Below are 16,612 nucleotides of genomic sequence, written 5' to 3'. Positions count from 1 at the left end.
GTTATATGGGGTAACGTACTTATTATCAAGGGATTCATGCTGAGTATTCACGAGCCCTGGTAGCACAGTGGTTAAGCGCTCAGCTGCTAACCGAAAGCACCAGCCGACCCACCGGAGAAAGATGTGGCAGTCTGCTTCTGTAAAGATTACAGCCTTGGAAACCCTATGGGGCACTTCTACTCTGTCCTGTAGGGTCGCTATGAGTCAAAATAGACTCAAAGGCAATAGGTTTTTTTTTTTTTTTTGTATAATTTCTGGTTGTGAATTTATTTTGCCATTTTGTTCCTGCATTATTTTGCTGAATTCTTCCAATTTATTGTCTGTATTTTCCATGGATTTGTCTATTTTTTCCTCATTTTTGTCTGCTTTTTGCTTCAGCTCTTGGAGAATTCTGAGTATTAGCGATTTGTATTCCCTTTCAGGTAGTTCTAGAGCTTTTTCTTCCACTGGAAAGTCATCTGGTGTTTTATTTTGGATACCTACAAGGATCATCCTGTCCTGTTTTTGTAAATGTTTTGATATTGTCTGCTGTCTTTGGGTCATTCAGTAGTTATTTTTTCTCATTTTTTGATTGTAGATTTGTTTGTTTTGTCCCTTTTTTAAAAAAATTTGGTGATTTCTAAGCAGGCAGGCTGTGTGTTCTTTGTTGTTTACTCATCTGTGGACATAGTACTTTTCGCCTCTTGTCCAATTGGCAGGGTCAGTCACTCAGATATGGTACATCAGGGCAGGTCTAGCTCAAGAGGAGTTACTGGGATGGGTTGTTTGTGGCACTTACTACAGCCACCAGGGCATGTTGGTAATCGGTGTAGGACAGGTTCCAGTAGGCCGTGTCTGTGCTGCTTGTTGGTGTGATGTTAAGTGCATGGTGCAGGTAGGCAGGATGTTAGGGAATGATTGTTATGTGTGTAGCTAAGATGTATATGGGAGAGAGGAGAGAGGAATAGGAGCCAAAAACATACAAACAAACAAAAAAGATGCTAGGGAAGCTTGCTGTTGGAGTGGATAGATGAGAGACTACTAAATGGAAGAAAACAAAAAGGGGAAGAGAAAGAAAAAAAGAAAAGAATGAATAAATAAGGATTGGAAAGGGAAAAGAACAACAAAGTTCCCTGGGATCCCTCTGGTGCAGCTATGACATGTGGGGAAGTTGTTCTCAGGTGTTGCCTTACAGCCTGGCTAGATGGCATAGAGGTATACAAAGCCAGGTAGTCAGGGAACAGAAAGAGAAGGAAGATATAGAGAGACGAGAAACTGAGTAATGAAGAAAGACAAAAAGGGAAAAGAGGGAAAAGAAAACAAAACAAATTAGAAGAAAAACAAGAACAAGAAAAGCCTCCCAAAAAACAGATAAAAAAAAAAAAAACAATAAAAAGAGAAATGTTCTCAGGGATCTCTCTGCACATCTGTGTAAGCTGAGGGGGTAGGTTCCAACCCACACAACACTGCCTGGCCAGATCGGCTCCCAACTCAAGAAAAGGAAAAGAAAACAAAGAAACAATTCAACACAAACAAACGAACAAAAGCCCGGGGAGCACACCAGCGCAGCAGCCCAGACCAGGATGCCATGCTCAAATGGAGCCCCACAGCCCCTCAGGAAGAAGCAAAGATGGTGCATGGAGCCAGGTATTTGAGCAAAAGGAGGGGGAGGTGGTGAGAGGTAAGGAAGAAATCAAAAGAAGTGGAAAAAAGCAACACCAGCAGACAACAAATGGCACTCAGAGAGCTGGCCCATTTGGGTGGGTGGAATCCAAGCAGCTGGTGCTTCCCGGACAAGATATTGTGGCCGCAGGAAGCAGAGGAAGCCCAGTGGGGGTGAAGAAGGGTGGAGGGTGGGAAAGCGTATATAGCAGATTAACGGTTATTTTGTCTCCTGCTGGAAGCTCCATGAAGCTGCTTTCTTGTACCCTCTGTTTGCTGGTTTCCGATAGAAGTCCAAGATGGTGGATCCATGCTGCATTAGCTGATCGGGGACCTCTGCATGTATCTCTCCTTGCTCTCTGTTCTCTGTCAGTTTTCTCACTGCATTTGGTGCTTGGCTGAGTTCTTTATTTCTTCATTTGATGTTTTAGGGTTTCAGGATTGTTGTTGTCTCTGTTCAGCTTAGTTTTTCGGATCTTTGCTGTGGAGGGATGGCATGGTGCTTCTACCTAGAGCGCCATTTTGCTGGAAGTCCCCCTATTGGCTAGAATTTTGTTGATAGTTTTTGCAGCTGTATATTGACAGGGGATTGTCAGCAATTCAAGCTGGATTCTGAACAGGAAGTGGAACCAGGGATATCATTACTAGTATCACATGGATCCATATTTTTGTTGTTTTTTCCTTACTTTTCCTGTTTTTACTCTCTACTTTTAGGGCACTGTGGTCACAGGAAATGCTTTGTCTTATCTTAGTGTTTTGTATTTTGTTGTGGGTTGCTTTGTGACTTAATATGTGGTCTATTCTGGAGAATGTTTCATGTGATTTGGAAAAAGAATGTATACTTTGCTGCCGTTGTGTGGAGTGTCCTATATATGTTTATGATGTCAGGTTGGTTGATTGTGGCCTTTAGATCTTCTATATCTTCGTTGAGTTTCTTTCTAGATGTTCTGTCCTTTACGAAGAGTGATGTGTTGAAGTCTCCTACTGTATTGTGGAAATGCCAATTTCTGTTTTCGGTACTGTTAGAGTTTTTTCTATGTATTTTGGAGCCCTGTCATTGGGTACGTAGATATTTATTACAGTTAAGTCATCTTGTGGATTGTCTCTTTTATCATTATATAAAGTCCTTCCTTGTCTTTTATGGTGGATTTTGCCTAAAAGTCTATTTTATCTGAAATTAGTATTGCCTCTCCTGCCCTTTTTGGGTTACTGTTTGCTTAATGTATTTTTGCCACCCTTTATTTTTTAATATATTCATGTCTTTGTGTCTAATATGTGTCTCTTGTAGACAACATAGTGATGGCTCATTTTTTTTAAAAATCCATTCAGTCACTATCTGTCTTCTTATTGGTGTATTTAAGCCATTTACATTCAGTGTGATTATCGATAGGTGTGAGTTTATTGCTGTCATTTTGTAGTGCTTTTTTTTTTTGTGGTGCTGACATTTTCTTTGTTCTTATTAGTTTCCTGTGCTGAGTTCTTTTTTTTTTTTAATTGTGGAATTTCTTTTGTGATTATAGATTTTATGTTTATTTAATCTTTATGTTTTGCTTTTTTATTTTGACGAGTAGGTTTGTTAACTTTCTTTGTGATTACCTTGAAATTTACCCTTATCTTCCTTAGTTTGAACCAGTCTTTTATACTTGATATTGCCTTGACTTCCTCTCCATTCGAAGTTTCTATACCTACACCATTTATTCCACCTTTTATTGTTCTGACATTTTCGTCATTTCCAGATTGACATCTCTGGTTCGCGGATTTAAATCCTTTACTTTAGTTTAATCATTGAGAGTTCATTACCTACATTGGTATATGGCTGATGCTGTCCTATAATCTAGATTCAGGTTGTTGTCTGATGTTGTAGCTTCTCTAACCAAAAGACTCCCTTTAATAATTATTATAAGTGTAGTTTTGTTTTTACAAATTCCCTTAATTTCTGTTTATCTGAAAATGTCTTTATTTTGCCATCAGATTTGACAGACAGTTTTGCAGGACATATTTTCTTTGTTTGGCAATTTTTTTTTTCTTTCAAGGTTTTATAAATATCATCCCATTGCCTTTTTGCCTGCATAGTTTCTGCCAAATAATCAGAGCTTAGTCCTATTGTTTCCCATTTGTAAGTGACTTTTCATTTTCCTTGAGCTGCTCTCAGGATTCTTTCTTTGTCTTTGGTTTTGTGGAGTGTGATTATGATACGTCTTGGTGACTTTCTTTTAGGGTTGATCCTGTATGGGGTTCATTGAACTTCTTGGATGGTCACTTTTTTGTCTTTCATGATACTACGAAAGTTTTCTGTCAGCAAATCTTTAACGATCCTCTCTGTATTTTCCATTTTCTCATCCTATTCTGGCACTCGGATCACATACAAATTTTTACTCTTGATTGTATCCCACATAATTAGGTTTCCTTTGTTGTTTTCATTCCTTGATTTTTCCTGAAAGTGGCATCCATGGATTTCTCTTCAATTTGGCTAATTCTGTTTTCCAAAGTTTCAAATTTGTTCCTAAATCCTTCAATTGCATTGTCCATTTCTGAGGTTTTGTTGTTTATTTTTTGGATTTCTAATTGCTGTTTTTGTATGATTTATAGTTGTTTATTTATTTTGGCTTTTTGTTCTTGTATTATTTTCCTGAATTCTTCTATTGCTTTGTGTTTTCCTTGATTCTGGCAATGTTTTGGTTGGTTTTGTCTGTATTTTCCTTTATCTCTTTCCTAATCTCTTAGAGAGACCTGCATATTAGACTTTTGAATTTCCTATCAGGAAGTTCCACTGCCTTTTCTTCTACAGGAAGGTCATTTTGTGCTTTATTTTGCTCATTTGCTGAAGCTATCTTGTCCTGCTTTTTTTTTTTTTTTTTTATGTTTTTATATTGTCTGCTGTGTCCAAGACATTCAGGTATTATTTTCTTTATTTATTGATTGTAGATTTGTTTGTTTCATGTTGCTTTTTTGTTTTGTTATGTCTGGGCAGGCAGACTGGGCATGGCTTTTTTCTTGCTTTTCTGTGGTCAAGATAGTTATCACCACCTTGTCCAGATGGGCAGGGTCTGTCACTCAGGTATGGTGCAGCAGAGCAAGTCTGGCAGGGAGGAGGGGGCAGGGATGGAGCTGGGTCACTTGCCTGTGGTGTGAACTGGCCCTGTGGCATGCAGTGGGGTGGAGCAGGCCAGGAAGGAGCTGGAGCAAGGCTGGTTCCAGACAGGACCATGAGGCACAGTGGGGCTGAGCCAGCGGGGAGGGAGTTGGACCCTGACTAGCTCCCCTCAGGGTCGTGGGGTTTAGTGGACTTAGGAGGGAGGCTGGAGGAGGGAATGAAGGGAAGGGTGGATGGGACTAGATTGAGGAGGACAATAGAGTGGGTTCATACTGTGGTACAACTGCCAGGATGGAATGGTTCATGCCACTATTCACCAGAAGGCTGGGGGTTGTAGGAGTGTGCTCTTGTGGTTACTTATCAGAGTGTCTGGGCACTTCCTTGAGCTACAGCCAGCAAATCTGGTCTTACTTAGCTCTGGTTATGTCCACACTATACCTCTATCTCCTACTGAGAATTCTGTGTAGGTCCTTTCTGCGGGGTTGTTGGCTTTATTCCAAGATGGCCACACTGTGGCATGCAGGTTGACAGAGTACCTCCACTCCATATCTCTACTCATTTGCTGATTTTAATCAGTTTCTTCTTCTCAGTGGCCTCCTAATTAATAATTTATTCCGTCATTTAAGATTCAGGTTTCCAAGATTGACATCTGTATCTATTCTACCTAGTTTTTTGGATGTTTGTTGCAGAGGGATGGCCTAGTGTGTCTGGCTTGTCCACTATATTGGCTCCTCCCCTGTTCTCATGGTATCTGTTCTGGATGTTAAGTTTCCATTATTCTTGCTTCCCTGGCTGGCCTCCTTGATCTTCTCATCTTTGGTTTAGGGTAATTGTTGACCATTTTGTCTCAAATAGTTAATTGTTTCTGTTTGTTTTTTTGTATAGAAGGAGCACAATACTCACAGATGATATTGTTTATTTTATGAGCCAATCTGTTATTTAGTTGAAAGATGACCTCTGAGAGTAGTTTCAGTTCAAAGTTTAAAGAGTATCTCAGGGTGTTAGACTTGGAGTTACCCAGTTTCAGTCCAGTAAATCTGGGCTTTGTTAACGATTTTGAGTTTTGTTCTACAATTTTCTCCCATTCCATCCAGGACCAACTATTGCAGCTTCAGTCAGAACAGTCAGTAGTGGTAGCCAGGCACTACCTAGTGCTTATGGTCTCTGGATAGGTGAGTCCACGGTTTGTGTAAGCAATTTGTCTTGCCTGTAGACTGGTTTCTTCTATGAGTCTTTGGTTTCCTTCTTTCTCTTTTGCTTCAGATGAGTAGAGACCAATAGCTGTATCTTAGATGGCCACTCACAAGCTTTAAAGACCCAGATGGTATTTACCAAACTAGGTGCAGAACATAATAACCTTTATAGACTATGTTGTGCCAGCTGACTAAGAAGTCCCATGAGACTATGGCCCTAGACCTTCAAACCCAGTAAACCAATCCTGCGAGGTGTTTGCTTATGTCTAGGAGGTATCAGTGACTCTGCCCCCATTATGCCTTATTATATGTATGAGTATATGTGCAGCACTCACAAACATGTATATACATACGCCTACAGATACACCTATATATGCTCATGTATATACCCACATATACCTTTCTATACACGTATATGCATACATATCTAGGTAACCACTCATATATTTTTTGTTATTACTGCTGTTGTTGCCTAATTGTATATGTTGTAGAATTTACCAATAATGTCCCTTATTCTTGTGTATTTCTTAGTGTCATAATTTACCTTGGTTATATTGTGTTCACTTAACTGACACTCAGTGTTGCCTTTCCCATCACCAAAGCCAACAAGTGTCTACTGTCTAGAGATTGATTCTCCCTCCCTCTCCCTTTCATCCCTGGTAACCACCAAAGAACCTTGATTTCTACATGTATCCTTTTTGATGTCTTTTTATGAAAGTGAGGTCATACAATATTTATCCTTTCATGCTTGGCTTATTTCACTCAGCATAATGTCCTCTAGACAAATCTATGTTATGTTCCATGGACTTATCATTATTCTTTATAACTGCATGGTATTCCATGGTATGTATATACTATATTTTGTTTATCCATTTATTCATTGATGGGCACTTAGGTTGTTTCCACATTTTTGCTATTGTGAATAATGCTGTAATGTATAGGTGTGCATATGTCTATTTGTGTGACTGCTCTTAGATCTCTAAGGTATATACCTAGGAGTGGGATTGCTAGATCATAGGATATTTCTAATTTCTAGGTTTTTGAGGAAGTACCATACTGTTTTCCATAGTGGCTATATCATTTTACATTCCCACCAACCGTGGATAAATGTTCAAATCTCCCCACAACTTCACTAACATTTATTGTTTTCTTTTTGATTGGTACCATTTTTTGCAGGAGTGAGATATCTCACTGTAGTTATGATTTGCATCTTTCTGGTGGCTGATGATCATGAGCATCTTTTCATGTGTCTGTTGGCCGCTTGAATGTCTTCTTTGGTGAAGTATTTGTTCATGCCCTTTGCCCAGTTTTTACCTGGATTGTCTGTTTTTTGTTGAGCTTTTGAAGTTTTCTATATATTTTAGAGTTTAGACCTTTATCAGACATATCATTCCCAAAGATTTCTCTCAATCTGCAAGTAGTCTTTTTATTCTTTTGATGATGTATTTTTGATGAGCATAAGTATTTAATTTTCAGTAGGTCCTAGTTATCTAATTGACTTCTGTTTCTCCTACATTTGTATTGGTGTCATTTATAAATATTTGACTTCATATTCTCCATTTCATTTTTATGTGTTTTTTTATGTGTATGTGTTTCTTTCCAAGGCCTTTGCCTATATTATGAAACTTTAAACATTTACTGGTAATTTTCCAGAGTTGAAGTTGTAGAAAGACTGAATGTGAAAGTCATATGTGTGGTTAAATATTACAGCCTTCATTTGAAGCCAAAGGTATTAAAGTTTCAGTTTCAGTTTCACCATATATTGTTTTCATGCTTTTGAGCAATTTATTTCTCTAAGCTTTGGATTTTTCGTCTGTAAAATGAGTATAACAGTATCTATCTGACAGAATTATTGTGACATCGAGTTAAATGATAGGCTAAGATCCAACCAAAACTCCTGGTGACAACAAATGATGGCAGTGTTTTTTTTTGTTTGTTTGCTTTCTATTACTTTATTTTACAGATGAGGAGACCACAGTTACAAAATATCCTAAATTTTCGGTTAGATGTTGTGAGAACTGGGACTTGAAAGATACATTCTCTAGACTCAAAGTGTAGATTTCTTTGTTTTCATGTAAATCATAGGTTGTATAACTTAACACAAAGCAGATAAAGTTTCAAATTTATACCCAAAGTAAATGAAACAGACATCATGACTAGTATGCCTAGTAAGCACCCTAATTACCAATCTTGCTTTACTGCTGTATTCTATTAGAAAGCAGAAGAGTAGGAAATGAAAATGAGAGAGAAATATTGAGCAAAGAGCAAAAATCTCTTTGGAATGAGGAAGAGATTATCAGAATGACTTCTCTACTTATAGTAAACATGAAGAAACAAAGCCACAAATAAAAATAGGTCCTATATTTATCATATTTTAGAAATATCAAGTCTAATATGTAGCAGAAGTTTAGAGCACTTCTAATATTACATTTAATTTCAATGACATGAGTTTATCCTTTTTATAAGAGGAAAATCATTGTTTGTCCTAAGGTAATAATTAAGCTTCAAAGTTACATTTATTATCCATCTGTACCACAGTAGTGTGATTTATTTACCAATATTTAAAGCCTAATTACAATTAGACTCTAAATTTTAAAAGAAACTATGCTGTAACTAACAAAAGAAAATCAAACAAAAAGCATTTATTATAAATCTCAAATGGTTAAATCAAATTATAGAGTATTTTATTACATATATAGAAATCATATTACAAAAAATAAATGATTAAATAAGAAACACAGTGACTTTCCAATTATTTTATTTGGCTTCTTGTTATTTTCCATTTTCATTCTATGCAATCTATGTCAAAAAAGCTAAATATAACAGGATATTATACAGATCTAATATTTCTAGTTCATATAGAAGACCCTGAACAGCAAGTACAAATATTTAACAGTAGTAAAAATATTTCTAATATATTATATATATTAGTTTAAGTGAAGTAACATTGATTTTAATAATCATATTTCCATTTATTAATGTTTGAATTTTATGCATGAAATTTTACTACCCGTAGCACAAAAATTGGTTTGTAATGCTTACATTGGAGTGAAAGTTGAGATAATTTACACTAAAATTAAATTCATGATACTCAGTCTGTGTGTGTGTGTATGTGTCTGTGTCTGTGTGTGTATGCAGTATGTGTGTGTATATAGAAAGATTCACAGAATTTGAGGGGGTGTGATTTAGAGTAGGTAACAAAGGATATATTTTAGATCAAGCTTACAATTGGTTATACAAGTAATTCAAACCTACTATTCTTAATGTAAGAACACTGAGATCCAGAGAGATTCAAGTAACTTCTCCAGAATCACACAAATAAGATTAATTTTACGTCAATAAAGTGAACAGTTTCCATTTACCGAATTCTCTAAAGTAGTATAGTAGCATCATCTGTTATCCACAACTAAACAAGATCTAAAACTAAGACATATGAGTTCCTTGCAAAATGACAAACCACAATCTTCATGTCTTGGCTTAATCTCTTGATCAGAATAATGTAAGGACATTTTCTACTAAGTTTTTAAAATAACTAGTATTTGTCAAAAATGTGCTTTGTCTATTTGAGCCCCACTAAACAACTCAAGTAATATATACTTGAAAACAGAACCTTCTTAAATAGATATTTTTTCTTTAATCATTCTATTGTAGCATAAATTAATCATAAAATTTGTCATGGAAAAACACCAATATCATTTGTGCATCTATAGACAGGATTGTTTTCCATGAGCACCAACTACCTATCATATTCAAATATTAGAAAGAAAATTTCAATATCATAACTTGCTTTCTCCTACACTAATACAACAGTTGTACTGTATCAACTAAAATTAAAGGAAATTTATGACATACTTGAGCAACTTAATCATTTCCTCCAATAGAGTAGAATGTCAGATATATTTGATACCTATTAACCATTGAATTAAAAATGAGGCAGTGGAGGGACGAAAATATTCACTACATATTTGACTTTAAGTGAACATCCCAAAACTAATAAGCAGATTAAAAATATATTCACCCAGATTCTCTTATGTTTAAACTCAAATAGATATTGTGGGAGACACAAATGTATAAGGGCTCCATTACCTCGAGAAACAGTAGCTGAAATTTTCCAGGATGTAAAAATAAACGAGCATGCCAATTGAAACACTCATGCTGTTTAAAGCCAAATTAATAAAATAAGTCCCACATCAAAACATTCTGTGGTATTTGTTCTTAAAGATAATTTAAGCAATCTTTAAGCCTCTAAGAAGAAAAAGAAAAATAGAAAGCAAAACAAAAACAAAACTGGCTACCCAGTCAAAAAGGAAAAAATAAATTTATTTGCCCAATTTCCAAAAATTCCCTGATTAAAAGTCTGAAGACTGTGAGAGAATAGCTACAGAAAATGAGAGAAACAATGAAATCTCTCATATTTTATAGGTGGAAAATTTGTTTATCACGTGCAAAGACATTTAAAAAAGCGACTACCACTTGCATAAGGATTTAGAAAATATACCACCTAGAAAGATTTCCTAACAAAAATTATTAACCAATTATGTTATTCTGCTGTCTAAAATATGAATCAAAATTAAGTTTTGAAGAATGAGAAAACCATAGAATGAAATACATGTAAATTAGCGCTTTAAATAATTGTACATATAGCTATATCAAAATAACAGTGAAAAAGACAATTGCTATTGAAAAAAATGCACCTAATATAAAAATTATTTATATGTGTTTTATTGACTATACAAATGCATTTGACTGTGTGGATCATAACAAATTATGGATAACGTTGCAAAGAATGGGAATTCCAGAACACTTAATTGTGCTCATGAGGAACCTGTACATGGATCAACAGGGAGTTGTTCGGACAAAACAAGGGGATACTGCATGGTTTAAAGTCAGGAGAGGTATGTGTCAAGGTTGTATCCTTTCACCATACCTATTCAATCTGTGTGCTGAGAAAATAATCCAAGAAACTGGACTATATGAAGAAGAATGGGGCATCAGGATTGGAAGTAGACTCATTAACCTCCTGTGTTATGCAGATGACACAACCTTGCTGGCTGAAACTGAAAAGGACTTGAAGCACTTACTGATGAAGATCAAAGACCACAGCCTTCAGTATGGATTTCACAACATAAAGAAAACAAAAATCCTCACAACTGGACCAATAAGCAGCATCATGATATAAGGAGAAAAGATTAAGTTGTCAAGGATTTCATTTTATTTGGATCCATAATCAACATCCATGGAAGCAGTAGTCAAGAAATCAAAAGATGCATTGCATTGGGCAAATCTGCTTAGAAAGATCTCTTTAAAGTGCTGAAAAGCAAAGATGTCACCTTGAAGACTGAGGTGCGCCTGACTCAAGCCATGGTATTTTCAATAGGCTCATATGGATGCGAAAGCTGGACAATAAATAAGGAAGACCAAAGAAGAATTGATGCCTTTGAATTTGCTGGTGAAGAATATTGAATATACCATGGACTGCCAAGAGAACGAACAAATCTGTCTTGGAAGAAGTACAACCAGAGTGCTCCGCAGAAATAAGGATGATGAGAATACTTCTTACATACTTTGAACATGTTGTCAGGAGGGATCAGTCCCTGGAGAAGGACATCATGCTTGGTAAAGTAGGGGGCCAGTGAAAAAGAGGAAGACCCTCAGGAGATGGATTGACACAGTGGCTGCAACAATGGGTTCAAGCATAACAACAATTGTAAGCATGGCACAGGACCAGACAATGTTTCGTTCTGTAGTACACAGGGTCACTATGAGTCAGAACTGACTCGACAGCACCTAACAACAGCAATATAAAAATTATTAGAAATACCAGAAAATGTCAGAAAAAATACGTGAGAAAACAATTGCACAACTATGAGAATATCTGATATGGAATTTTTCAGTGTTAAAACTGAAATTTTATTTAAAATGAAATGAAAATAAAAATTTTATTCCTTTGATGAGCTGTGCTCATTTCAAGTGCTCAGAAGTCACGTATGGGGTAGTAGCTACTAAATTGGACAGTGAAAATATAGAACATCTCCATCATGGCAGAAAATTCTATTGGGAAGTGCAACAGAGAAGAGTTTCTACCAATTCCAGAGGAGGCAAATTCAATTCTAAAAAACAAAGCAGGAATTTGAAACACCTCAGGGAGTTAGGGGAACTAAATTTTAGGCTAGTATTAGCCAAGGAGGAAAAGCCTTGATAAAACACCTATGTTTTGGATTAGGATCTACAAAAGGAAATACCTAGGAATGATGGTGAATCAGATATTATCCATTCCTTGCAGAAAAGGGGCATAACATTCAAATTATTTTAATACCTGTAACTGGATTAGAGTGATCTTGAAGGACTAAAGCTACTAATAAACAAACAAACAAACAAAAACCAAACTCATTGCCGTAGAACTGATTCTGACTCATAGCAACCTTATAAGACAGAGTGAAACTGCCCCATAGGGTTTCCAAGGCTGTAAATATTTACGGAAGCAAACTGCCACATCTTTCTCCAGCATAGTGTCTGGAGAGTTCAAATCGCTGATCTTTCGGTTAGCAGCAGAGCGCTTAACGATGATGCCACCACAGCTCCTTAAAGTCACTAATACTCTTCCCCAATTAAAAAAATAAGTAAAGAGATAGATATCAGTTTATTATGAAGGATGATGAAATTAGTTGAATAAGCAAGTTACTTCTAGAATTTCTCCTTAATATCAACACACAATTAAATAACCAGACACAGGAAGAGATATGAAAACCATGAGGAATAACAGACAACATAAATGGACTGATAGAACAAAAACATTTAATTTACCAGATGCATAATTTAAAATAACTAGACTTACTATGCTAACATATTAGGAGAGCTCTATTAGTGCAAACTTATATACGAAGGGCTTCAGAGTATCTCAGACTTCAGTCATATCCTATTTTTGCTAAGTATACAGATTCTACATTTATGTGTGTTGTTAGAAGCCATCCATTCGGTTCCAACTCATAGCAACCCTATGTACAACAGAACAAAACACTGCCTGGTCCTGCGCCATCCTCACAATCATTGTTATGTTTGAACCCATTGTTGAAGCCACTGTGTCAGTCCATCTCATTCAGGGTCTTCCTCTTTTTCGCTGACCTTCTTCCTTACCAAGCATGATGTCCTTCTCCAGGGATTTGTTCCTACTGATAACATGTCCAAAGTATGTGAGATGAATTCTTGCCATCCTTGCTTCCAAGGAGCACTCTGCTTGTTCTTCCAAGACAAATTTGTTTGTTCTTCTGGCAGTCCATTGTATATTAAATATTTTTCTCCAACACTGTAATTCAAATATGTAATTCAAATTTCTAGAAACAGTGGTCAGTGAAAACCTTCAAGATAACAGCAGTACATTGATATAGTATCGGAAGATGAACCTCTCAGGTTTACAGTCACTCAAAAGAAAACTGGGGAGAGCTGCCCCCTCAAAGAAGAGGCAACCTTAATGATGTGGATGGAGTCAAGATTTCCAGACTTTCATTTGCTGATATGGCACAGCTCAAAATAAGAAGAAACAACTGCAAACATCCATTAATAATCAGAATGTGGAATGTACAAAATATGAATCTAGGAAAAATAGAAGTGGTCAAAAATGAAATGCATAAAATGCATTTTAAGGCATAAAACTGATATTAGTGAGCTGAAATGACTGATATTGTTCACTTTGAATCAGACAATCCTAGGTCTACTATGCTGGGAAAGACAAATTAAAGAGGAATGACATCACATTCACTGTCAAAAAGAACATATCAAGATCTATCCTGAAATAGAGCTCTGTCAGTAATGGGGTAATATCCATACATCTAGAAGGAAGATCAGTTAATAGGACTATTATTAAAATTTATGCACCAACCGCTAATGCCAAAGATGAAGAAATTGAAGATTTTTACCAACTTCTGCAGTCTGAAATTGATCGAACGTGCAATCAGGATGCATTGATAATTACTGGTGGTTAAAATGTGAAAGTTAGAAACAAAGAAAGAGGATTGGTAGTTGGAAAATACGGCCTTGGGGATAGAAAGATGCCCGAGAACATATGACAGAATTTTATAAGACAAACGACTTAGTCATTGGAAATACATTCTTTCAACAACATAAACGAAGAATATATACGTGTACCTTGCCAGTTGAAATACACAGGATCAAATCAACTACATCTCTGGAAAGGAACATTAGTCAGAACAAGGCCAAGGGCTAACTACAGAACAGACCATCAATTGCTTATATGCAAGTTCAATTGGAGGCTGAAGAAAATTCAAACAAATTCACGAGAACCAAAGTACAACCTTGAGTATATCCCATCTGAATTTAGAGACCATTTCAAGAAGAAATTTGATGCATTGAACACTAATGACCGAAGATCAGACGAGTTGTGGGATGACATAAAGGACATCATACATGAAGAAAGCAAGAGTTCATTAAAAACAGGAAAAAAAGAAAAGACCAACATGTATGTCAGAAGAGACTTTGAAACTTGCTCTTGAACATACAGTAGCTGAAGCCAAGGGAAGAAATGATGCCGTAAAAGGGCTGAACAGAATATATCAAAGGGCAACTCGAGAAGACAAAGTGTTATAATGAAATGTGCAAAGACCTGGAGATAGAAGACCAAAAGGGAAGAACATCCTTAACATTTCTCAAGCTGAAAGAACTAAAGAAAAAAAATTCAAGCCATGAGTCGCAATATTGAAGGATTCTATGAGCAAAAAATTGAATGATACAGGAAGCACCAAAAGAAGATGGAAGACATACAAAGAGTCACTGTTCCAAAAAGAATTGGTCTACATTCAACCATTTTGGAAGGTAGCATATGATCAAGAACCAATGATACTAAAGGAAGAACTACAAACTGTACTGAAGGCATTGGCAAAAGATGAGGCTCCATGAAATGAGGTTATACCAATTGAGATATTTCAACAAATGGATGCAATGCTGGAAGTGCTCACGTGTCTATGCCAAGAAATTTGGAAGACAGCTTCCTGCCCAGCCAACTGGAAGTGATCCATATTTGTGCCCATTCCAAAAAAGGTGATACAATGAAATGTGGAAATTATCAAACAATATCATTAATATCACATGCAACTAAAATTATGCTGAAGACAATTCAAGAGTGGCTGCAGCATTACGTCAACAGGGAACTGCCAGAAATTCAAGCTAGATTCAGAAAAGGATGTAGAATGAGAGAGATTGTTGCTGATATCAGATAGATCTTGGCTGCAAGCAATAATACCAGCAAGATATTCACCTGTGTTTTATTGACTATGAAAAGGCGTTAGACTGTGTGGATCATAACAAATTATAGTAACATTGCGAGGAATGGGGATTCCAGAACACTTAATTGTGCTCATGAGGAACATATATATAGACCAAGATTCAGTTGTTTGAACAGAAGGGGATACTGTGTGGTTTAAAATCAGGAAAGGTGTACCAAAGGGTTGTATCCCCTCACCATACTTATTCAATCTTTATGCTGAGCAAATAATCTGAGAAACTCAACTATATGAAGAAGAATGTGGCATGAGGATTGGAGGAAGACTCATCAACAACCTGCAATACATAGATGACACAACCTTGCTTGCAGAAAGTTAAGAGGAATTGAAGAACTTACTGATGAAGATCAAAGACTACAGCCTTCAGTATGGATTATACCTCAACATAAAGAAAACCAAAATCATCACAAATGGACCAATAAGCAACATCATGATAAATGTAGAAAAGATTGAAGTTGTCAAGGATTTCATTTTACTTGAATACACAATCAACGCCCTTGGAAACAGCAGTCAAGAAATCAAACAACTTATTGCATTGTACAAAGGCGCTGCAAAAGACCTCTTTAAAGTGTTAAAATGCAAAGATGTCACTTTGAGGACTAAGGTGCACCTGACGTAAGCCACGGTATTTTCAATCATCTTATATGCATGCAAATTTGAACAAAGAATAAGGAAGACTGAAGAAGAATTGATCTATTTGAATTATGGAGTTGAGGAAGAATATTTACTATATCATGGACTGCCAGAAGAACTAACAAATCTGTCTTGGATTTGTACAGCCAGAACGCCCCTTAGAAGAGAGGATGGCGAGACTTCATCTCCCGTACTTTGGACGTGTTATCAGGAGGAGCCAGTCCCTAGAGAAGAACATGATGCTTGGTAAAGTAGAGGGTCAGTGAAAAATAAGAAGACTCTCAATGAGATGGATTGACACAGTGGATGCAACAATGGGCTCAAACATAGCAACTCTTGTGAGAATGGCACAGGATGGAGCAGTGTTTTATCCAGTTGTATATAAGCGTTGCTATGAGTCAGAACCAACTGGATGGTACGTAACAACAACAAAAACAAAACTATGATCACTTTATGATTATGCCATTTACCATCAACTGCATAACAAAATTTAATGCTTATTTGTATAGTCTTATAAAATCTACCAATAAATTAACAATTATATAAATATCCTTCTATGAATATATTTGCTAATATTAAAAACTCTTCAAAAATTGCTCGTGTGGGTAAAATTTTCTTTACATTAAATTAAATTTAACAAAATTTGGAAAAACAAAGTGAATTCCCAAGGATTTTCTTTTTTCTTATCACATATTTATTAATTTTTATTTATCCTTAGAGTTCATCAGAATTATTATGGTAAGAGAATAAAACAAAAC

This window comes from Trichechus manatus, unplaced genomic scaffold (assembly GCF_000243295.1).
Source record: "Trichechus manatus latirostris isolate Lorelei unplaced genomic scaffold, TriManLat1.0 scaffold00002, whole genome shotgun sequence".
Lineage (NCBI taxonomy): Eukaryota > Metazoa > Chordata > Mammalia > Sirenia > Trichechidae > Trichechus > Trichechus manatus.
The sequence above is the reverse complement of the archived record's forward strand: the minus strand, read 5'-3'. Positions refer to the sequence as shown.